Below are 25980 nucleotides of genomic sequence, written 5' to 3' on the forward strand. Positions count from 1 at the left end.
TCATGTCTGACTCTTTGCAACCCATAGGCCGTAGCCTGCAGACTTCTTTGTCCATGGAATTTTTTAGGCAAGAATACAGGAGTGGGTTGGCATTTCCTATTCCAGGGGATCTTCCCGACCCAGGGATCAAACACATGTGTCTTGCATTTCCTACATTGGCAGGAGGGTTCTTTACCATTGTGCCACCTGGGAAGCTCAATCATGGGCTGTTTGTATGCAATTTGTTTTCATTGGTCAAATTGTTAAACAGATTGTTGCCAGATAGCCATGTCAAGTACTCTGCTAGAAGCCAGTAGCAGTGATTATCCCAGATGTCACTTTCTAGTGCCAAGTATTATATTTTTTTTGCATGTTTTTGTTTTTGCATTGCAATTATCATTGTATAAAGCCTGCTAAAATATATCTATATTTTGTACTAGAGATAGAAATTGGTGAGATCTGTTAATGTCCCATATGGCTATGTCTGCAATACAAGTAAGGCATTATTCACATAATGAAATAATAGAATAAATGTTCTTATCACTTATGGATCTCCTATTTTCTCTTTGTTTCTTGATTATCTGTGAACTTTCTTCCATTATGTAAAGTAAAATACTTGCATTTGAGAATTTTCACTCTTCATTATTCCCTTTTCCAAAAGGAGAGGATGATCTTACTTTGCATTCCTACTTTTATCTCTTCAAGTTCAAAACAGGAGACTGTCTCTAAATAAGGAGGCTTATTATATTAATTATCATGTATGTCAAAATGGAAACATTGTCAAATGTGTCAGGCCAAGCCTTATCTACTCTATATTCCATTCTCTCAGGTCACTAAACAATGAATACAAATTATTAGATTTAATTGCAACATTTTAATTGATATAGTTCAGTTACTTAGTAATCATGAAGTATCTATTTGTATGGTGCTATTTCAAATTTATATAAATTTGCAGATTACAGAAAATATTTTATAGAAGTTTATCAGTTTTAAATGTAAGGCAGTAGCTTATTATATATGGGAGTTATCATGCTCTTTAGTTTGTTACTAACAAATACTAGATAAAAAATATGATGTTTTCAAATAGATAGAGCCATTTTCCAAAGTGATAAAGCCTCATTGGCACAAACATATCTTTCACATTTAAAATAAAAGTATTATAATTGAGTTAATTTGACTATGTGAAAAGATATACTTTATTAGTGTATTGCATCTTTACATGTAATTAAAACAAATCCAAAAGCTGGGGTTTTGACTGACAGTTATTTTCTTTCCACAATGATTATAAAACTTTAGCATAGTACAGCTCCTGAACATCTTCTTTAAATCTGGAAGGAAGATGTTCAAATCTCCTGATCAAAACACTGCATCATACTACAGATTGATAAAGTTTGAAGGTCAAAAGCATAGATTATTCATAGAGATGGCCTAGGTTCAAGTCTTTCTTTGTTCAATTTCTCCTTTTCGACAAATGGCAAGTCACGTAAAAAGTCTAACCCACAAGGCTACTTATTTTACAGTTATCTCTGTGTAATTTAAGAGTTCATCAAGGTAAAGAATAGTGTTCTGCAAACGGTAGGAATACAAAAAAATGTTGATGTTTACTTAAAATATATAAAATACACAACCAAAATAAATGCAAACACTAAGTTCCTTAATATTGTTTCTCTTTTTTATTTTTATTTTTTAATTTTTATTATTTTTTTTATTTTTATTTGTTGGAGGCTAATTACTTTACATCATTGCAGTGGTTTTTGTCATACATTGAAATGAATTATCCATGGATTTACATGTATTCCCCATCCCGGTCCCCCCTCCCACCCCCCTCTCCACCCCATCCCTCTGGGTCTTCCCAGTGCACCAGGCCTGAGCACTTGTCTCATGCATCCAACCTGGGCTGGTGATCTGTTTCACCCTAGATATACATGTTTCGGTGCTGTTCTCTTGAAACATCCCGCCCTCGCCTTCTCCCACAGAGTCTACACGTCTGTTCTATACATCTGAGTCTCTTTTTTCTTTTTTTGCATATAAGGTTATCGTTACCATCTTTCTAAATTCCATATATATGTGTTAGTATACTGTAATGGTCTTTATCTTTCTGGCTTACTTTGCTCTGTATAATGGGTTCCAGTTTCACCCATCTCATTAGAACTGATTCAAATGAATTCTTTTTAATGGCTGAGTAATATTCCATGGTGTATATGTACCACAGCTTCCTCATCCATTCGTCTGCTGATGGGCATCTAGGTTGCTTCCATGACCTGGCTATTATAAACAGTGCTGCGATGAACATTGGGGTGCACATGTCTCTTTCGGATCTGGTTTCCTCAGTGTGTATGCCTAGAAGTGGTATTGCTGGGTCATATGGCAGATCTATTTCCAGCTTTTTAAGGAATCTCCACACTGTTTTCCATAGTGGCTGTACTAATTTGCATTCCCACCAACAGTGTAAGAGGGTTCCCTTTTCTCCACACCCTCTCCAGCATTTATTGCTTGTAGACTTTTGGATAGCAGCCATCCTGACTGGTGTATAATGGTACCTCATTGTGGTTTTGATTTGCATTTCTCTGATAATGAGAGATGTTGAGCATCTTTTCATGTGTTTTTTTGCCATCCGTATGTCTTCCTTGGAGAAATGTCTGTTTAGTTCTTTGGCCCATTTTTTGATTGGGTCATTTATTTTTCTGGAGTTGAGCTGGAGGAGTTGCTTGTATATATTTGAGATTAATCCTTTGTCTGTTGCTTCATTTGCTATTATTTTCTCCCAATCTGAGGGCTGTCTTTTCACCTTACTTATAGTATCCTTTGTTGTGCAAAAGCTTTTAAGTTTCATTAGGTCCCATTTGTTTATTTTTGCTTTTGTTTCTAAAATTCTGGGGTGTGGGTCATAGAGGATCCTGCTGTGATTTATGTCGGAGAGTGTTTTGCCTATGTTCTCCTCTAGGAGTTTTATAGTTTCTGGTCTTACATTTAGATCTTTAATCCATTTTGAGTTTATTTTTGTGTATGGTGTTAGAAAGTGTTCTAGTTTCAGTCTTTTACAGGTGGTTGACCAGTTTTCCCAGCACCACTTGTTAAAGAGGTTGTCTTTTTTCCATTGTATATCCTTGCCTCCTTTGCCGAAGATAAGGTGACCATAGGTTCGTGGATTTATCTCTGGGCTTTCTATTCTGTTCCACTGATCTATATTTCTGTCTTTGTGCCAGTACCATACTGTCTTGATGACTGTGGCTTTGTAGTAGAGTCTGAAGTCAGGCAGGTTGATTCCTCCAGTTCCATTCTTCTTTCTCAAGCTTACATTGGCAATTCGAGGTTTTTTGTATTTCCATACAAACTGTGAAATTATTTGTTCTAGTTCTGTGAAAAATACCGTTGGTAGTTTGATAGGGATTGCATTAAATCTATAGATTGCTTTGGGTAGAATAGCCATTTTGACAATATTGATTCTTCCAATCCATGAACACGGTATATTTCTCCATCTGTTTGTGTCCTCTTTGATTTCTTTCATCAGTGTTTTATAGTTTTCTATGTATAGGTCTTTTGTTTCTTTAGGTAGATATACTCCTAAGTATTTTATTCTTTTTGTTGCAATGGTGAATGGTATCGATTCCTTAATTTCTCTTTCTGTTTTCTCATTGTTAGTGTATAGGAATGCAAGAGATTTCTGTGTGTTAATTTTATATCCTGCAACTTTACTGTATTCATTGATTAGCTCTAGTAATTTTCTGGTGGAGTCTTTAGGGTTTTCTATGTAGAGGATCATGTCATCTGCAAACAGCGAGAGTTTCACTTCTTCTTTTCCTATCTGGATTCCTTTTACTTCTTCTTCTGCCCTGATTGCTGTGGCCAGCACTTCCAAAACTATGTTGAATAGTAGTGGTGAGAGTGGGCACCCTTGTCTTGTTCCTGATTTCAGGGGAAATGGTTTCAATTTTTCACCATTGAGGGTGATGCTTGCTGTGGGTTTGTCATATATAGCTTTTATTATGTTGAGGTATGTTCCTTCTATTCCTGCTTTCTGGAGAGTTTTAATCATAAATGGATGTTGAATTTTGTCAAAGGCTTTTTCTGCATCTATTAAGATAATCATATGGTTTTTGTCTTTCAATTTGTTAATGTGGTGTATTACATTGATTGATTTGCGGATATTAAAGAATCCATGCATTCCTGGGATAAAGCCCACTTGGTCATGATGTATGATTTTTTTAATATGTTGTTGGATTCTGTTTGCTAGAATTTTGTTAAGGATTTTTGCATCTATGTTCATCAGTGATATTGGCCTGTAGTTCTCTTTTTTGGTGGCATCTTTGTCTGGTTTTGGAATTAGGGTGATGGTGGCCTCATAGAATGAGTTTGGAAGTTTACCTTCTTCTGCAATTTTCTGGAAGAGTTTGAGTAAGATAGGTGTTAGCTCTTACCTGAATTTTTGGTAGAATTCAGCTGTGAAGCCATCTGGTCCTGGGCTTTTGTTTGCTGGAAGATTTCTGATTACAGTTTCGATTTCCTTGCTTGTGATGGGTTTGTTAAGGTCTTCTAATTCTTCCTGATTCAGTTTTGGAGAGTTATACTTCTCTAAGAACTTGTCCATTTCTTCCAAGTTGTCCATTTTATTGGCATAGAGCTGCTGGTAGTAGTCTCTTATGATCCTTTGTATTTCAGTGTTGTCTGTTGTGATCTCTCCATTTTCGTTTCTAATTTTGTTAATTTGGTTCTTCTCCCTTTGTTTCTTAATGAGTCTTGCTAATGGTTTGTCAATTTTCTTTATTTTTTCAAAAAACCAGCTTTTAGCTTTGTTGATTTTTGCTATGGTCTCTTTAGTTTCTTTTGCATTTATTTCTGCCCTAATTTTTAAGATTTCTTTCCTTCTACTAACCCTGGGGTTCTTCATTTCTTCCTTCTCTAGTTGCTTTAGGTGTAGAGTTAGGTTATTTATTTGACTTTTTTCTTGTTTCTTGAGGTAGGCCTGTAATGCTATGAGTCTTCCCCTTAGCACTGCTTTTACAGTGTCCCATAGGTTTTGGGTTGTTGTGTTTTCATTTTCATTCACTTCTATGCATATTTTGATTTCTTTTTTGATTTCTTCTATGATTTGTTGGTTATTCAGAAGCGTGTTGTTTAGCCTCCATATGTTTGAATTTTTAATAATTTTTTTCCTGTAATTGAGATCTAATCTTACTGCACTGTGGTCAGAAAAGATGACTGGAATGATTTCAATTTTTTTGAATTTACCAAGACTAGATTTATGGCCCAGTATATGATCTATTCTGGAGAAGGTTCCGTGTGCACTTGAGAAAAAGTTGAAGTTGATTGTTTTGGGGTGAAACGTCCTATAGATGTCAATAAGGTCTAGCTGGTCCATTGTGTCCTTTAAAGTTTGTGTTTCCTTGTTCATTTTCTGTTTAGTTGATCTATCCATAGTTGTGAGTGGGGTATTAAAGTCTCCCACTATTATTGTGTTGCTATTAATTTCCTCTTTCATACTTGTTAGCGTTTGCCTTACATATTGCGGTGCTCCTGTGTTGGGTGCATATATATTTATAATTGTTATATCTTCTTCTTGGATTGATCCTTTGATCATTATGTAGTGTCCATCTTTGTCTCTTTTCACAGCCTTTATTTGAAAGTCTATTTTATCTGATATGAGTATTGCGACTCCTGCTTTCTTTTGGTCTCCGTTTGCGTGGAATATTTTTTTCCAGCCCTTCACTTTTAGTCTGTATGTGTCCCTTGTTTTGAGGTGGGTCTCTTGTAGACAGCATATATAGGGGTCTTGCTTTTGTATCCATTCAGCCAGCCTTTGTCTTTTGGTTGGGGCGTTCAACCCATTTACATTTAAGGTAATTATTGATAGGTATGGTCCCGTTGCCATTTATTTTGTTGTTTTGGGTTCACGTTTACACCACCTTTCTGTGTTTCCTGTCTAGAGAAGATCCTTTAGTATTTGTTGAAGAGCTGGTTTGGTGGTGCTGAATTCTCTCAGCTTTTGCTTGTCTGTAAAGCTTTATATTGTTTCTCTAGTTCTATTTATTTTGTTCCTTCATTCATGTATCTGTGAAATTATTCATTTTTTCAAGTCATTCTAAAGTTATGAATGTATGAATATCAATTAATCAATTTGAAATGGGCTTGTTCTCACTAATTGACTGTTATTCAGAGTGTTTACTATTCTAGTCATCTTTTTGATAGTCTAACTATGGGATTGTCAATTAAAAAATAATAAAATATTTTAAGCCAGAGTTATAAGAACATCAGAGAATTCCAAGTGGGATAATTAAATACATATTATCATTATTTATTGTTAATTTCAATTATTAGTAATAATAATACCAGACACTCCACTAGAAAACACATCATATCCAAACTTCAGAAAATGCAATTGTAATAGACAGAGATTAAAAAAAAAACAACACTGATGGCAGAAAACAAAACAAAGATAAAAACAGAAGCAGATTTTCTAACAGAAAACAGCAAACTAAAAGTTGTACAGAAAGGAAAAAATAATCCTACCTACCAAGTATTCCATCATAAACAAAAATATATTGCAAAAAAATAAGTTAAAAAAAAAAAACATTGTCAGAAAAGTAAAATGTGAAAGAATACAATGCCAGCATATTAGTGACATAGGAAATTTTTCAGACAGGCATTTGACATCACATAGTTGTATCTGTCAAATATGAGGAATGCTGGAGAGAATTAATAAAGGAGGTAAGTGAAATAATTTTCACTTTAATTGCTAAAAGATAATTGACTGTATAAAGTGAAAGTAATAAACCTGCACTGTGGTATTTATGTGCTGTCCATGTGCTGCTGGCTATAAAGATTCTGCCTGCCAATGCAGGAGATATGATATACGGGTTTGATCCCCGGATTGGGAAGACCCCTTGGAGGAGGACAAGGCAGCCCACTCCAGTACTCTTGCCTGGAGAATCCCATGGATAAAGGAGCCTGGTGGGCTACTGCAAAGAGTCAGACATGACTGAATTGACTTAGAACACACACACATGGTGTTTATAATGCATAAAAAATAAAATGACTGACTATCTTCCTTCAGAAACTGAACATAGTGGGGCACCAGCCTTCATGATTATATTTCAAAGGCTTGTTTCCCAGAGCTCTTGAGAAAGACAGTCTTGGGAAAGACTAGCAAGAAGCTTTAAAATATTTACATCCCAAAGGGTCAGAGAAAGGTTTTACAATGAGAACTTTTCTAAAATAAATGCTTCAATGAAAGAGAAATCAGATATAAAGAGTCAGGAAAAGCCTGTTAAAGTTTGTCAGACTGCAAGGAACATTAGAGATGTCTTGGTCATATTATTTTTTTTTCAGCTTTGAAAATAAAAACAAATATATTGCCTGAGTACTTCATATTTATCTGGAAATGTGTGCATCATATACTTGATTCAAAATTTATAATCTCTTGATCACATTGTTTAATGAAAATATTAAATTTAACATATATGCATGTTTTAAATTTTAAATTTGACATATATACATGTGTGTCTATGCACATTAAGTCCCTTCAGTCATGTCCGACTGTTTGAGACCCTAGGGACTGTAGCCCACCAGGCTCCTCTGTTCATAGGATTCTCCAGGTGAGAATAACCCCGCACGGGTTGCCTTGCCCTCCTCCAGGTGATCTTCAGACCCAGGGATTGAACCCGCATCTTTTATGTCTCCTGCATTGTCAGGTGGGTTCTTTACCGCTAGCGCCACCTGGGAAGCCATATATAAATATTCACACACACATATAACTCCCTATATTAAGCTAAACTAACTTTATACTGATGTTTCCAACTCAGCTTACCATTTGGGTGTTTTAGCCTTCTCTCCTTTCTTTCCTGTAAGCTCCCCTTCTAATAATGAGAAACATGGTTCCCACTAGAGGCCTTCAGTTTACTTAACTGTTCAGTTTCAGCACTCATGAACAATGTTATCATAGTTTTTCACCTATAATCTTGTGGGAAATAAATATTTATCAACCAGAATCGAGTGTTAATGTGTAATTATTTTCTCTCTAATCTAACAAACACCAATCATTTCCAAAGTCAGCAACTTTTCCTCTCCATCCATTTATAGACTTTGCTTTCGTGCATTTTAATTATCATTAGACTGTTAGGTCAGAGTCTGCATTCCATTTTAGGATCCTTTGATGGTTTTAAAGTTTTATTTATTTATTTTTAATATTTGTGCACATAAAACTTCCTTTTGTGCTATGAATATCTACGGGTTTGACAAGACACAATACCATGTACTCACCATTGCAGTGTCATACAAAATAGCTTCACCACTCTAAAATATTCTTTCACCTCAAAAATTCAATGTTTTTCTACTTCCCCTGAACTAGTTTGCTAAGGCTGTGAGAAACACACACACACTAACACACACACAAACACACACACACACATGATAGCTATAAAAATGGAAATTTATATTCTCATAGCTCTGGAGGTTGAAACTCTAAGATCAAGGTGAAGGCATAAAAAGATACTATACACTGGTTGGCTTAAAAAATGGAAATTTATTTTCTTAGAACTGTGGAGGTTGAAAGTCTAAGATCAAGGTTGCTTCCACTGAGGCCTCGCTCCCTGGCTTGCAGTTGGTGATCTTCTTGCTACGTCTTTACATGGTTGTCTTTCTGAGCTTGCACACTTCTGGTCTCTCAGCATGTCCTCATTTCTTCTGCTCATGAGGACACCAAGTGTAGGGTTTAGGACCCACTCTGAATGCCTGGTTTTAACTTTCTTACCATTTTAAGACCCTATCTCCAAATGCTGTTATAATCTGAGGGACTGTCGATTTAGGGTTTCAGTATATGAATTTTGAGGGGTAAACTTTAGCCTGTAACAATCCCCAAATCCATGATAATCAGTGACCTTTTAATCTTTGCCACAGCTTTGCTTTTTATAGAATGTCCTATAATTGGAATCATACACATTTAGCTTTCACAGACTGGATCCTTTCACTTGCAGTATGAGTTTAAGATTCATGCACATCTTTTAATGGCTTTAGAAGTAATTTGTATTTCTTGTTTAATGATATTTAATTGCATCAATATGCCTTAGCTTGTTTATCTGTTCACCTATTCAAGGACACCTTGATTGCTTCTAGATTTTTATAAGTATGAATGAAACTGATCTAAACAGTTGTGTGAAGTTTTTTTCATGCACTTGTTTTAAATCAGTTCAGTAAATACCTCGAAGTGTGATTACTTGGTGTTACCTTCCTTTCCAATCTGTATACCTTAATGAAATTTTTCATGCTCAATGCACAGGAAGAACAACTGATTAATTTTGTAGGCATGGTATTTGTATAGAGTCCATGATGTTGTAACATACACTTTGAAAGTGATAATTACTTGGGTAACTAGTAAATGATATTTTATTTTTCTCTTAATACTGAAGAGAACCATCTATTCACAGTGATTCATTTTGTTAAGCATTATTTTATGATTCAAAACTATTTTGAAGTAAATTTATGATTTCTTTCTGTATATTTATATTGAATGCAGTTTCTTTAATATTTTTTTTCTTTTGGTATTGCAAAAACAATGCTTTTAGAAAATTCTAATATAATGTTCCTAGAAGTACATTACTATACTCCTCTATCCTGGGTTCTTTGGTTTCATTCTGGAGCTCTATTGTTATACCAGGGCTACCCTTCGTTACTTTACTAGATTAATTCTTTATTTCCTACATTCCATGCATTAACCTTTCAAGGGTAACTCCCACATTCTAATCAAGCATCTCTTCACGTGACATTCCCAAAGGGAACAACAGTTCAGCTCAATTCAGTCGCTCAGTTATGTCCTATTCTTTGTGACCCCATGACAACAGCACGCCAGGCCTCCCTGTCCATCACCAACTCCCGGAGTCCACCCAAATCCATGTCCATTGAGTCGGTGATACCATGCAACCATCTCATCCTCTGTTTAACCTTTCTTCTCCTACCCACAATTTTTCCCAGGATCAGGGTCTTTTCAAATGAGTGAGCTCTTTGCATCAGGTGGCCAAAGTATTGGAGTTTCATCTTCAGCATCAGTCCTTCCAATGAACACCCAGGACTGATCTTTAGGATGGACTGGTTGGATCTCCTTGCAGTCCAAGGAACTCTCAAGAGTCTTCTCCAAAACCACAGTTCAAAAGCATCAATTCTTTGGCGCTCAGCTTTCTTCACAGTCCAACTCTCACATCCATACATGACCACTGGAAAAACCATAGCCTTGATTAGATGAAACTTTGTTGGCAAAATAACATCTCTGCTTTCTAATATGCTGTCTAGGTTGGTCATAACTTTCCTTCCAAGGAGTAAGCATCTTTTCATTTCATGGCTGCAGTCACCATCTGCAGTGATTTTGGAGCCCCCCAAAATAAAGTCTGACACTGTTTCCACTGTTTCCCCATCTATTTGCCATGAAGTGACGGGACCGGATACCATGATCTTAGTTTTCTGAATGTTGAGCTTTAAGCCAACTTTTTCACTCCTCTCTCACTTTCATCAAGAGGCTTTTTAGTTCCTCTTCACTTTCTGCCATAAGGGTGGTGTCATCTGCATATCTGAGGTTATTGATATTGCTCCTGGAAATCTTGATTCCAGCTTGTGCTTCTTCCAGACCAGCGTTTCTCATGATGTACCTGCATATAAGTCAAATAAGCAGGGTGGCAATATACAGCCTTGACGTATTCCTTTCCCAGTTTGGAACCAGTCTGTTGTTCCATGTCCATTTCTAATTGTTGCTTCCTGATCTGCATATAGGTTTCTCAAGAGGCAAGTCAGGTGGTCTGGTATTTCCATCTCTTTAAGAATTTTCCATAGTTTATTATGATCCATAGAGTCAAAGGTTTTGGCATAGTCAATAAAGCAGAAGTAGATGTTTTTCTGGAATTATCTTGTTTTTTTGATGATGCAGCAATTGTTGGCATTTTGATCTCTGGTTCCTCTGCCTTTTCTAAAACCAGCTTGAACATCTGGAAGTTCACGGTTGACGTATTGTTGAGGCCTGGCTTGGAGAGTTTTGAGCATTACTTTACTAGTGTGTGAGATGAGTGCAATTGTGCAGTAGTTTGAGCATTTTTTTGGGATTGCCTTTCTTTGAGATTGGAATGAAAACTGGCCTTTTCCAGTCTTGTGGCCACTGCTGAGTTTTCCAAATTTGCTGGTATATTGAGTGCAGCACTTTCACAACATCATCTTGTAGGATTTTAAATAGCTCAACTGGAATTCCATCTCTCCACTAGCTTTGTTCAGTGTGATGCTTCCTAAGGAACATTTGACTGCATTCCAGGATGTCTGGTTCTAGGTGACTGATCACACCATCATGATTATCTGGGTCATGAATATCTTTTTTGTATATTTCTGTGTATTCCTGCCATGTTTCCTTAATATGTTCTGCTTCTGTTAGGTCCCTACCATTTCTGTCCTTTATTGAGCCCATCTTTGCATAAAATGTTCCCTTGGTATCTCTAATTTTCTTGAAGACATCTCTAGTCTTTCCCATTCTATTGTTTTCCTCTATTTCTTTGCATTGATCACTGAGGAAGGCTTTCTTATCTCTCCTTGCTGTTCTTTGGAACTCTGCATTCAAATGGGTATATCTTTCCTTTTCTCCTTTGCTTTTCACTTCTCTGCTTTTCACAGCTATTTGTAAGGCCTCCTCAGACAGCCATTTTCCTTTTTTGCATTTCTTTTTTCTTGGGGATGGTCTTGATTCCTGTCTCATGTACAATGTCATGAACCTCCGTCCATAGTGCATCAGGCACTTTGTCTATCAGATCTAGTCCCTTAAATCCATTTCTCACTTCAACTGTATAATCATAAGGGATTTGATTTAGGTCATACCTGGATGGTCTATTGGTTTTCCCCACTTTCCTTAAGTCTGAATTTGATAATAAAGAGAAAAAATTTGGCAATAAGGAGAACAAAAAGGGATCATAAGTACTGTCAAAAAATGTCTTTGTTTAGATTTCACATATGATTGATAGTTTGACTGAACACAGGACTCTGAATTTAAAACAATTGTCTATCTTAATTTTAAAGTATTACTTTATTGCTCTCTAGGGCTCTTCTTTTATTACAAAAATCCCAAGACTACTATCATGTTTAGTATTGCTTAATATACTTCTTTTTCTCCCTTGAGCACCTTTTTATTTTTAATTATATGAAATTTCATAAAGATTTGTAGTGGTTTGAATGTGTGACCTTGCTTCTTCTAAACTGTTGAATTTAACAAAATTATTTTGTGGAGAATTTGAGCTATTTAAACTGAGAAAGACATCATCTCAAAACAATATAGAAGTAGGAATTGTTTTTTGCTTTATTATTATTATTATTTTTTTAAGATTTTCCAGGTAGATTTGATTCTCTTACTCAACCATGCTTGTTGTATAAACAGATCTTTGTTCCTTATAGCAAAGGATATATATTCTATTTCTGTTAGGTCTTTCATAAATTCCTAAAGGCCATGAGTGACACACTTCTTTCAAATATTCACATTTAAAATCAGCCTTTGCAACAAAATATCCCAAAGAAATTTCCATCTGTAATCATCCATTGCTTTCATTAAACATAATAATGTTTAAAACTGTGTTTGAGCAAAACTTACTGCTCAATTTTTTATCTTTTTTTTTTCATTTTTGGATGTTAGCATAGATATATTATTCATGAATGATTAAATATGTTAAGAACTGTAAAATATGTGCTATTTTCTATCTAAGTATCCAGATATACTATTTACATTATCATTTATGTCCCACTTTATGGCTAGCACTGGCTTTGTATTTTTACAAAATTATTATCATTATTTAATACAGTCTTCCTAGGGTACAACATTTAGTATAATATCTTTGTACAGTTTTATTTGTGAATGGATATTAAGACTTGAGGTGATGCGAATGTAAACTATTCGTGAAATTGCACTCATTTATGATTAAATTGCAAGAATCACATATATCATGACAATGTATAAATGTATGTCTATTAATAATATAGGGCTTCCCGACACTCGCTGGCTCTTCGCTGGGTTGTCGTGTGTTTCGTTCTTTTCTTTTTTTTTCTTCGCCTTCTCTGCCTCTTCTCATCCTTTCTCGCTCTCTAGCTCTGCGGTGTGACGAGGCCGAACCCTCTCCGCACCCAGCCCTCTCGTCTTTCTTCTTCCTCTGCCCGCGCCGTTGTTCCATTTCTCTCCCTCGGCCGCCGCCGCCGCTGTTGCACAGCTGGTGTCGGTGCCGCGCTTTCCCCCCCACGTCGTCCCTGCAGCCTATGGCCCAGGCCGCCTTGGGTATTTCTGCTCAAGGTAACCACATCCCTCTTTAAAAATTCCGCCGAAAAAGAGAAGACGCTTTACCCGACTCTTTGGGCCGTTATCTCACGGCGAACTTTCTGACCAAGTATACAACTACCCAGAGGGCCTAGGAGAAGTGCTGTATAGAGAACAGTTCGACTTCAACGCTGAGCCACCTTGGGAACCTAGCTGATGATAGGGGGGTTCCATCTCCTAACTTGTCCATGGAGGTCTTCACTTCAGAAATCCGAGACTCATATTCATCCAGCTTGGTGTCAAGTGGGCTGTTGCTGCCAGAATTATCTTGTGATTATTTGAGAGATGTATCAGTTTCTTCTGAAGTACAATCAACTGTAGAAGCCTTTGTAGCAGTTTGTTGCATATTCTAAGGACCCAGACGTAAGGCTTGGTGGCCCGTCTCTTGTTTTTCCTGGTTTATGACTTTCGGCTTTGTGGAATACGGCTGAGATGAAAGGATTTATTGACGATGCAAACTACTCCGTTGGCCTGTTGGGTGAAGGAACAAACCTTGGAAATGTTATTGATAACTATGTTTATGAACATACCCTGACAGGGAAAAATGCCTTTTTTGTGGGAGATCTTGGAAAGATTGTGAAGAAGCACAGTCAGTGGCAGAACATAGTGGCTCAGATAAAGCCATTCTACACGGTGAAGTGCAACTCCACTCCCGCTGTGCTTGAGATTTTGGCAGCTCTTGGAACTGGATTTGCTTGTTCTAGTAAAACTGAAATGGCTTTAGTGCAAGAATTGGGTGTATCTCCAGAAAACATTATTTACATAAGTCCTTGCAAGCAAGTGTCTCAGATAAAGTATGCAGCAAAAGTTGGAGTTAATATCATGACATGTGACAATGAAGTTGAATTGAAGAAAATTGCACGTAACCACCCAAATGCCAAGGTCTTACTACATATTGCAACAGAAGATAGTATTGGAGGTGGAGAGGGTAACATGAAGTTTGGCACTACCTTGAAGAACTGTAGGCATCTTTTGGAATGTGCTAAGGAACTTGATGTCCAAATTATTGGAGTTAAATTTCATGTTTCAAGTGCTTGCAAAGAATCTCAAGTATATGTACATGCTCTATCTGATGCGCGATGTGTGTTTGACATGGCTGGAGAATTTGGCTTCACAATGAACATGTTAGACATTGGTGGAGGCTTCACAGGAACTGAATTTCAATTGGAAGAGGTTAATCATGTTATCAGCCCTTTGTTGGATGTCTACTATCCTGAAGGATCTGGCATCAAGATAATTTCTGAACCTGGAAGCTACTTTGTGTCTTCTGCATTTACACTTGCAGTTAATATCGTTGCAAAGAAAGTTGTTGAAAATGATAAGTTTTCCTCTGGAGTAGGAAAGACCGGAAGTGATGAACCAGCCTTCATGTATTATATGAATGATGGTGTTTATGGTTCTTTTGCAAGTAAACTGTCTGAGGACTTGAATACCATTCCAGAGGTTCACAAGAAATACAAGGCAGATGAGCCTCTGTTTACAAGCAGCCTTTGGGGTCCATCCTGTGATGAGCTTGATCAAATTGTGGAAAACTGTCTTCTTCCTGAGCTGAATGTGGGAGATTGGCTTATCTTTGATAACATGGGAGCAGATTCTGTCCATGAACCATCTGCTTTCAATGATTTTCAGAGGCCAGCTATTTATTACATGATGTCATACAGTGATTGGTATGAGATGCAAGATGCTGGAATTACTTCAGACACAATGATGAAGAACTTCTTCTTTGTGCCTTCTTGCATTCAGCTGAGCCAAGAAGACAACTTTTCCACTGAAGCTTAAGCAGGCATTAACGCTTCTGTAGATCTGAAGTTGCAGGTTAATAAGCTTGTCTGGTCTACATTCCAGTGTGGAAAAAATTTGAACAATCTTACTCTGTTAATTCTCTTGGAAACAAAAACTACTAGTAATAGCTATTTGGGACCAGACAAAATCAGCTCTATAATTCACTGGGGGTAATTGGGAGATTAGGATAATGTATCCAGATTTAAACCTATCAGTTTGCCCTACCCCTTAAGCGTTTAAAATAAAATATGCAACAAAATGGATGACTTAGTGGAGATGGAAGCCCATTAATTGGGTTCCCCATTAAACCGTTTACATACAAGTACACAGTTTTTATACTAAGGATTCGTGTTTAAGTCTTGTAAAGTTAATGTCTTTCACCCAGATATATCAAATGTCAGTGGAAGACCAGTGTGACTTCATTAGATACGTTTAGTGTATTTAGAATGTGTAAATTTGTGCTTTGAACTGTAGTTTAATAAATGTAAAATTGCATCATAGTATTTGTTGTATTTGACCTAATGTAACCCTTGTATGATTGCAATAAAATTTTGTGTAGATTTAAAAAAAAAAAAATAATAATATAGGGCTTCCCTGGTGGCTTAGTGGTAAGCCAGTGCAAAAGATGCAGCCTCAGTCCCTGGGTCAGGATAATTCCTGGAGAAGGAAATGGCAACCCACTCCAGTATTCTTGCCTGAGAAACCCTTCAAGAACAGAAGGAGCCTGGCACACTACAGTCCATGGGGTCACTAAAGAGTCAGATACAACTTAGCAACTAAACAACAATATTAATAATATAAATATGTTGGCATATATCATATATAATTTAGAATCAGACAGGTATAATATACAAATTACAAAGACCTGAGGATGTTTGCAACATATTTTGTAATAATTATTAAATATTGTTAAGTGCATTTAGTAGAATTTTTACTGTATGTATTAAAACATACTGATTCTGTTGTTTCATTTTGAGATAGTGTATTTATTTTCTTTTCTTCTTCCATTTGACCATTTCCCTACCCAGCCCCCGTCATCATTTTCCATTCACCCAGCACTATTGGTCTTTGTTTTCCCTTGTGTCAGGGAGGGTATGTGGTGGAAAGGTGAGAAGCAGAAATTGTCTCTATGAATCCTAACTAATATTTCAAGATTCCACCTGAGATAGAAGAGAGATGTAAGAATGCAGAAATCGTAAATTAGCTTTCAAAAATTGGAAAAGAAAGGGTTAACTTAAAAGAGAGTTGTGTTGGTTGAGAAAAAGACCCAGAGCAGTGGCTACTACTTGCATTGCAGGGCAGCAACCAAGTGGAGATGACACAGCTCTAAGAAGACAAAGGTAATATGATTCAGCTAGGCAGTTATTAATAGCATCCTAGATTTCAGTCTTTTCAAGACTGAGAAGAAATTTCAGTGTTTCAAATTTGTCATAATAACAGTTGGAAATTTGCCAATCCTGAAGGGGACGGATGTAATGACTGCAGATAAAGGAACAATTTTGGTCCACCAACCCCACCCATTCCTTAACACTTTGTAAGCCTTAGAGCCTCACTGTTGTGATGAGGAAAAAAGCTATTTTGAGTTGCTGCCTAGGCATGACAATGCTGCTGACACACAGAGTCTGGACATTTAGATAAGGACCTGAATTTAGGATTTCAGCATCAAGTTCCCGCTTTTATATTCCTGGGGCATCTTTTAAAATAACTAGTTAATCCTCAAAAGTTAGTGATGTTGGTCTTAACCATTTTATTATTGTTATAGGTGCTTCTACCCTGCTTTCTAATCTCTTGTTTGCTGGTGACCTGGGATAGAGGACAGCCCTTCTTCCATCTCATTGTGACAGTGCCCCATTCTGGGATCTGTAAGTAATGAATCTTGTTACTTTACTTCTTTTGTTGAGTGTATTGAAACAGCTTTCAATCAAAATGACCCCAGCGTTTGCATTTCCCAAAAATGGGAACTTGGATGCTGAGGGAGCTGCTTGTCAACCGACCCTGTGTGGGTAGCTTGTATTTCCTCATTCAGAAGACCATAATTTGCATATTTTTATCTTAATACACCAGGTATTGCCCTCCCCCAACATAACTGCTTTCTCAAAAGTTATGTCTTTGAATATTAATTGCAAAGCATGAGAGATAGATTGCATGTTTCACGTTTTCCATGCAGTTCCTTTATGTATAATTTATTTTATATAGGCTAACTCTAGCAGCATTTTATGACAGAAATGCACACTCAGCTACTTCTGATCATGTAAATTTAGTGAAAAGAGCATACATAGGATTTGGAGTTAGAAAACATCTCAAACCTTGATTCTGTTGCTATTAACATCAGTGCCTTACACAAATCATTGATCAACTCAGACCAATTTCTCTATTCATAAAAATTATGATAATGTTTCCAAAGTTTCTTACTTGTTTTAAGAATCAAATGATTTAGTGAATAATTTATAAATTTCAATAGATTATCATAGTGAGGAAGCTATATAAAATCATTGAAATTTTGACTAATTAAAAACCTGTGGTTTTTAGTGAAAATTTCCCTTAAAGTCATTAGGGAAAAGAACTCTCACATATATAAATGATATGTGATATATAAGTGATGTAATTATATAAAAAAGTACTTAATTGCTAACATAGTACATGCTATGTAAGTTAAATTATTTGTAAATATATTTAAATACATTATAATTCCAAAATTAATTTATCATTTTGAGTTTTATTGATAGGAATCACATAGTACTTTAAAGTGAAAGCCTGATAGAGTGAAACTGCAAAAAATTCTGTTCTCTTTTCATGAAAAATTTAAGCCCAGCTAACTGAACCACAATGATACAATGTAATACAAAAAGCATTTTACACCAGCTGGTAAATTTGCTAGAATTATGATATTATGTATACAGTTGACCCTTGAACAATGAGATTTTGAATTGTGTAGATCCATTTATATGTGGATATTTTTTGATAGTACATATGATGGTTCTAGACTTCCCTGGTGGCTCAGATGGTAAAGCATCTGCTTACAATGCAGGAGACCTGGGTTCGATCCCTGGGTTTGGAAGATCCTCTGGAGAAGGAAATGGCACCCCACTCCAGTACTCTGGCCTGGAAAATCCCATGGATGGAGGAGCCTGGTAGGCTATAGTCCATGGGGTTGCAAAGAGTCGGACACGACTGAATGACTTCAATTCAATTCAAATTCAAATTATGGTTCTATACAATCCCTGGTTGGTTGAATCCATGGATGCAGAGAAAACAAATGGTTGTCTATATGTTATACTAAATTAATCCAAACTTTGTTTAAGGGTCAACTGTATTAACTTTGAAACCTCAACATTTTTAACAAATCATAAAATCTTAAGGAATGTTGTTAAGAAATTGCATCCTGACATATATTTGGCAGATGATTGTAACTTAAGATATTGCATGAAATTACACTGATTGTAATTATGAATGAATTTGGTGTAATAATTTAATCTGATAAAATTTTATAAATGACTAGTTATTTGAGCAGTAATTTTAAAAGTTAATATATGGTTTATGCTACCCTGTTTAGTAAAATATCAGAAGTAGATCTAGAATAAAACAGTTTTTTGAGTCATTAATGCTATTTGTCTCTGAAACAGAACTTTTTCCTCTTCATTCAGCACTCAGCAGTGCTGTGAACATATTGATCTGTAATCAACTGCTGACACAGTTGTTTGGTTTAAGCCATATATTTACTAAACTGCAAACACAGCATCATGACAGGCATATATAAAACAGTTTTCTAGTACACACAAAAACTCGTTGCAAACACTTTATCTAAATGACAATTTTATCTACAGTTTTCTTTCTTTAATTTGTTCATTAAAGAGGGTGTATGTTAGTCCCCATAAAACTAGAATATTGCTATAAATCTTCTCCTAAAACAAAATTAATTTTGAATTTTCCCATTTATAATAAAGATCTTAATATATTTTAAAAGTCTATGAATAGCACATATTCAATATAGCTTGATTGCAGAGTATTAGCATTTTGACTATTAATTTATCAGTAGTATTTAAAAATGGTGGGTCAACTTTTCACTTAGAGATTTATTAATTTAATTAATATTACAAAAATGGTTCTAGTCTTTCTACTTTATAACACATTTTATATATGAGGCCAACTATGTTTCAATATTTATCACTAAGCAAATATAATGAAAAATCATTGATATGTATGACTGTGATAATTTTAAGGATTTATACTTTTCTTATTTAATACCTATTTCATAATGTATTTTCTGAGGTTTACAACTAGAAAGCATATGCATGCCATGTGTCAAGCACTGCGCTTGGTGCTTAAGAGTTTAAAAATGGGAAAAAAAAGAATTTTTATATATCAAGTTTATGAAAACTTCTATGTGTGTAAGACTCATATATATGTGTGTGTGTGTGTGTGTAAAGAAGACACAATTGGTTTCAATTTTCTCTTGATGGTCTTGGAAGGCCTTTCAAAAGAAAAATTGTAAATTTTGGGTTTCACTTTGACTTTCATATGTAGGATGCCGAGAAGTATATGCCATAAAGCAGGAAATGAATCTGAAATTACTAAATAAATGACATATTGTTTTCAGAGTTTTCTGGTCATATCTGACCACGTTTTTGACTATCTGAGTGTGTTTGTAACTCAAGCAAGTATATTATTATAAAATGCCCCACAATTTAATTGTGGATAAGGTGGTTGTATGGCATCGCTGACTCAATGAATGTGAGTTTGTGTAAACTCCAGGACATAGTGAATGACAGGCAAGCCTGGTGTGCTGAACTCCGTGGGGTCGGAAAGTGTCAGACACAACTTAGTAAATGAACAACAACAATTTAATCGCACATAACTTTAAATGACATTTGCTAAACAGTGTTCTGAAGAGTGCTCCTTTCAGGAATGATATTAAGTGCCACAATCTTTACTTTGTGATGCATGAAAAGTATCATGAAAATATTCCTAAAGAAAATACCAGATAATTGCATATTTTAAAAATCCCAGTTCAATGGCAGAAAAATATGGGAATTTCTTGAAATCAGAAACAAAATGAATTGCAAGTTCAGGTATGTCAGTGGTCACCGGATCTGGGGTATCTGCAAATTTCTACTGCCCTTGAAACTGCACTTAAAGGATTGCACAAACCAGTGTCAGAGCTGTCACACAGGACACCAGACAAAGCCTAGCACTCAAACACTTCCATGTTTTAATCTGGAGTCTAGAAGAAGGAGAATTTTAATGTCTAATCAGATTGACAGAAAATTAAACAGAGAAGTGGGATTAGGTTGTATTTTTGTTTTTTTAAACAATAGGATTCATATGTTCCAGAGCTGTTCAAAAAGCACAAATCAGGAAGCCCAAAGAATTCCAAACAGGTTTAAACTAAAAACTACACCTAAACCTGCTTTGTTGTGTTGTGCTTAGTCTCTCAGTCATGTCCGACTCTTTGCGACACCATGGACTGTAGCCCGCCAGGCTCCTCTGTCCATGGAGGTTCTGCAGGCAAGAATACTCGAGTGGGTTGCCATGCCTTCCTTCAGGTGATCTTCTCAACCTAGGAATTGAACCTAGGTCTCTCCTGCATTGCAGGTGGATTCTTTACCATCTGAGCCATCCTATCTGCTACCCCACCCTACAAAACCTGCTAATGATATTAAAAGGCAGCATAATTAAAGTAGGTTAAATTAAGTCAAGTTAAATTAAATAGGAGATTGATTTAAATAGGAAGATGAAGTAGTACAACTATAGATAATTTAAAGGTGAAACTATATCTCAAAGGGGGAATTTTTTTTAGGGAAAGTCATACAATTGTTACCTGACCCTCATTAAAATGCATCATTGAAATACATGGCATGTCTGAATGAGAACATCTTCCTTTAACCAAACAGTTGGCAAAGGGAAATAGTGCAGATCTGCTCTTCATCCTGTTTAATATAGCACGCAAAATGGTGAAATTTTAGAATTACCTAAACCCAGTCAAGTAGCTAATTTAAAACATTTGGCCTGAGGCCAGGGGTGAGGAGGGCAATTAGAAAATTTCAACTAACTAATTAGCCACTACTAATTAGAAGAAATGTCTGTAATGTCCATCTCACTGACTGGATCCTCTATAAAGGCCTGTGGCAGCCAGTCACCATCTACTGTTGAAATTTGATGCAGTTTCAAGGTAAATGCCATTTGAAAGAGATTGGTTGACTTGTCACTGAGTTTTCACTGAAAAATTCCTAATGCCAGGAAAATGTAACACATGTGTGCTATGTGCTAAGTTGCTTCAGTTGTATCTGATTCTTTGTGACCCTGTGGACCATGGCCTGCCAGACTCCTCTGTCCATGGGAATCTTCAGGCAAGAATACTGAAGCAGGTTGCCATGCCCTCCTCCAGGGGATTTTCCTGACCTGAAATTGAAGCCCTGTCTCTTATTTCTCCTGCATTGTCAGGCAGGTTCTTTATCAGTAGCACCACTTGGGAAGCCCAAACATAACATAGTGTAAGCTAAAATAACCCTCTTTCTTGGGTATGACAAATTCTATCCCCAAAGAGATGAGAATGCCCAGATTTTCCACATTAAATGGAAATGCATTAAAGCATACATGACATTGGTACCCATTGGAGTTTCAGGGACTATATTAGCTGGTGGCTGCCATGCTTTTTGGCTGGGCCAACATAGATCCACCCCCAGGAGTTACCTAATCCCATAGCCAAATAGTTTTCATCTCATGATCAGTTATTGGAAGATGTCAAACTGTATGGTTTACAGAAGGTAAATCAGAGGTAGATAAGTGGTACTTGGTCTAAAAAGCAGCTGCATTGCAAATAATTGATGGCTGTACTTTGAAAAGAAAGGGAAAACAGGGAGTCACACAATTGGCATAATTAAGATTGATGTTTCCTGAGAGATAGGAGGAAATGCATAATAACAACTACATAGTGATATGGTCATTCTTGAACAGTAGGCACTAGATTTGTGAAAATGCAAGTTGCTTTGTTATAGTAAGCTTTATGGAATTGGAAAGAGAAAATCAAATGAGCATGTTGATAGCCATTAAAACTTAGAAAGAGATAAAGGTCAACAAATTGTTGCCTTCATTGGAAGTTGTACCATGGGGACATAGATAAGTGACCATACAAACATTTAAGAAATGCATCAATGGATAGAAAAATATATCTCACAGTTTTAAGTTAGAATCTCACAATGTAATGAACAATCATTCAGTTTACCAACAATATCCCTGAAAACAGCTATAGACTGTCTAGTAGAGGATCTTGGTCAGACCATATCTAGCAGGAGGCCCTTAGAGAAATCTATTGCAGTACAACCACAATATAAACAGTACATGTGGCTACACCCACAAGAGACTTGATATTCCAATTTAATTCAGTTAAACCCTCTGCTCTGTTCCCCAATTCAGGAAAATATCTGAATGGATAAATGTTACTCTTGTTTGGAAGACCAAGAAAATGCTAATATGAATCAAACTAATGTACTTTGCAATGATTTTACTCTAGTTCATTAATGTAACTGCTATTTGGTATATATTTCTGTATAATTGATATGATTCATTTGATTGATTTAACCTAGTATATAATACGGTGGTGAACAAATGTATTGAGGCTTCTCAGGTGGTGCTAATAGTAAAGAACCCACCTGCCAATGCAGGAGATGTAAGAAATGTCAGTTTGATCCCTGGGTCGGGAAGACCCTCCTGGAGGAGAGCATGGCAACCCACTCCAGTATTCTTGCCTGGAGAATCCCATGGATAGAAGGGCCTGATGAGGTATGGTCCACAGGGTGCCCCAAAGAGTCAGACATGACTGAAGGAACTTAACACGCACAAATGTATTGGGAGTTTGAATTAAAATACCTACAGAATACTCTTCTAATGAAAGGTGACTGGCAAAACCATGAAGTAAAGCTAGTTAACAATCACCTAATTATTTTTAAAGAATATTTATTCATTTTCACTGCGCTGGTCTCCGTTGCCACATGGCTTTCTCTAGTTGTTCAGGGAGGCTGCTCTTTGTTGCCGTTTGTGGGCTTCTCACTGCACTGGGTTCTCCTGTTAGCTTCTCTGGTGGCTCAGATGGTCGAGAATTTGCCTGTAATGGGGGAGACCTGAGTTTGATCCCTGGGTCAGGAAGATCCCCTGGAGGAGACCACGGCAACCCACTCCGTTATTCTTGTCTGGAGAATTCCCTGGACAGCAGAACCTGGAAGGCTAGAGTCCATAGGGCCGCAAGGAGCTGGACACGACTGAGCGACTAACACTTTCATTTTCACCCCTATTGTGGCACACGGGTTTAGTTGATTTGCAGCTTGTGTGATCCTCCTGGACCAGGGATCAAGCCCTTTTCCTATGCTTTAGCAGTCAGACTCTCAACTACTGGACCACTGTCAAAGTCCCAATTACTTAATTCTTACATAGAATCAACTTTTCATTAAGTTCAATTTTCTATAGTTGAAGGAAGTAAAAGTGTGATTTGGGGTGTAATTAGCAGAACACTTGAGTTTGGATATTTATATGGTAAATGTAAATGTATCTTTAATAAATAGCTGCACCTTATTGGAATATAAAAAGAGTGTGTTCTTTGTTTTGTTCTATAATGAATACAAAGTATGCAGAAAAAAATAACTAACAATTTAGAAACAAAATTTGCAGGATGAATTATGTAAAGCCCAAGTAATTTGCAGGTGGACTGGGACAATGTCCTGCTTATCTCCAATGGTTCTTCAAATATTAGTACTGAGTCTTGATGGAGATGAGGACCAGCTGGCTAAATAATGGTATGTAGTGAGCCATTTAAATTAAAAACTCTGCCAGCAACACCCATGGTAAGCTTGTTTATCATCTGTTACATTTGGTATCACTGAGTAGTGAAATTATGCTATAAAATAAGAAGAGCTTCCCTGGTGGCTCACGTGGTAAAGAATCTGCCTGTAATTCAGGAGACCTGGGTTCAATCCCTGGGTCAGGAAGATCCCCAAAAGAAGTCATTGGTTAATAGGTAAATAAAAATGCATGGCCACTATATTTCTGGTTTTCTATAACTTGTAAGCCCAAGATACTATTCTGTATATTTTTTTCCAATAATCATGTCATGTTCCACCTGCCCATCTCAGCCTGCTAGTAGAGTAACACTCCTTCCTTATTGTTGGCTCAGCATCCATTAGGATTTGACTAAGTGTTGGTATGTTTTCATTAATCTTGAAAATAATGTGTAAACCAGTTTCCTTTAACACAAACTGCTTTTGTTTTATTCTTTGCTTACTGTTTCTAGTAATTTTTTTTTATTTGTATTATTCATCAATTACTGGTATATGAGGCCACCATTCTCTTCTGTGGGGATACATTCTTTCATTTCATCAATTTAACCATTTTTCCTTTTACCCTGTATTCCTTACTATTATTTCTTTATAGATTGCCTATGAAACTGCCTTATGTTTTGTGTATGTTCAGATCTTCTCTGTAGGTTAAGAGGCTTTGATTTTATTTACATTTTTCACTCAATTATTTTTTTCAGACTGCCTCCTAATCATCCTTTATTTTATTTCAGGCCATTATGTTATATAATTCCAAATATTTAATCATATCACTACTTTAAACATTATTTTCCCAAATATTATAATAAATGTTTCTATATTTCACATTTCTTACAAAAATTATTTTTCTAAAAATACTATAGATATAATTTAGATTAAATAACTTATATATTATCCATTGGAGAGGGAAATGACAACTCCTCCAGTATTCATGATGTGAAAAATGTAGAATGTCAGAAGTAAATGCTTTATGTATATAACACAAAGCACATATTTTCCCTTTGATGTATTGTTCTGTGGGAGTTAATCTAAATATTTAAATTTATATTGAAGAGTCTCTAATTGGCGTCAGATATAAACCTTTTACCAGCATAGATAGATCGAAGAAATACAAATCTATCGTTTGGAGATGCTATTGGGAAATTCAACATCTGCCATTTGTCACCAAATGTTACCAAAACAAGAGATGAATTTGGAAAGAGATTTTCAGTCAAACCTTCTCTCTTTCCCTTTCTTCTTCCTTTTCTCCTTCTTTCCTTCTTAAAACTCAATGCACAAAGATTATATAATAATTTAATCCTTAGATAAGCACTGAATATCCTTTTTTTCCCCTTCTTCCTGAGTATACAAGATCTCTGTATGAAAACACCATAAGCAGCTGCCTACCCTGTTCCAAGCAATATTTCATTTCTGGACATACTATCTCCTGAATATATGGAATAAAGAGAGATATGAACAAAAAAAAAAATGCACTGAAAAAATATTGAGATGTGACGTGTATGGGAGGTAGAAGCACAGTGCTTCCCAGTGGCTCAGCAGTAAAGAATCCTCCTGCAATGCAGGAGACACCGGTTCAATCCCTGCGTCAAGAAGATGCTCTGGAGGAGGGCATGGCAACCCACTCCAGTATTCTTGCCTGGAGAATTCCATGGACAGAAGGGCCCGGCAGGCTACAGTCCATGGAGTCATAAAGAGTCAGACAGGACTGAAGTGACTGAGTGCCCAGGCACAGAAGCACAGTAAGCCCTGCTGGTTATTGAAATCACCAGCTGGCTCGTATCTACTTGGGCATATTTTTTCCTCAGAGGTTCAAGGAAAACTTTGGTGTTACTTTTATTTCGTTTTTAAAGTTAGCTTTCAATAAGTTAAAAACAATTCCAAAACCTGGCTGCTGCTGCTAAGTAACTTCAGTCATGTCCGGCTCTGTGCGACCCCGTAGACGGCAGCCCACCAGGCTCCTCTGTCCCTGGGATTCTCCAGGCAAGAATACTGGAGTGGGTTGCCATTTCCCTCTCCAATGCATGCGTGCATGCTAAGTTGCTTCAGTCATGTCCGACTCTGTGCGACCCCATAGACTGCAGCCCA

The 25980-nt window shown here is 36.5% G+C and overlaps 1 long non-coding RNA gene and 1 pseudogene across 1 annotated transcript in view; both read left to right on the forward strand.

Annotated features, from left to right (window-relative positions):
* Window positions 1-25980, forward strand: part of LOC139036247 (uncharacterized) — a 155408-nt gene that overhangs the window by 64703 nt on the left and 64725 nt on the right. The window contains exon 2 of the long non-coding RNA XR_011488951.1: window positions 16836-16935. This is a non-coding gene — a long non-coding RNA (uncharacterized lncRNA). The remainder of the gene's footprint in view (window positions 1-16835; window positions 16936-25980) is intronic.
* Window positions 12979-15573, forward strand: LOC139036333 (antizyme inhibitor 1 pseudogene; annotated as a pseudogene).

The sequence above is a fragment of the Odocoileus virginianus genome, chromosome 8 (assembly GCF_023699985.2).
Source record: "Odocoileus virginianus isolate 20LAN1187 ecotype Illinois chromosome 8, Ovbor_1.2, whole genome shotgun sequence".
In the NCBI taxonomy this organism is placed as follows: Eukaryota; Metazoa; Chordata; class Mammalia; order Artiodactyla; family Cervidae; genus Odocoileus; species Odocoileus virginianus.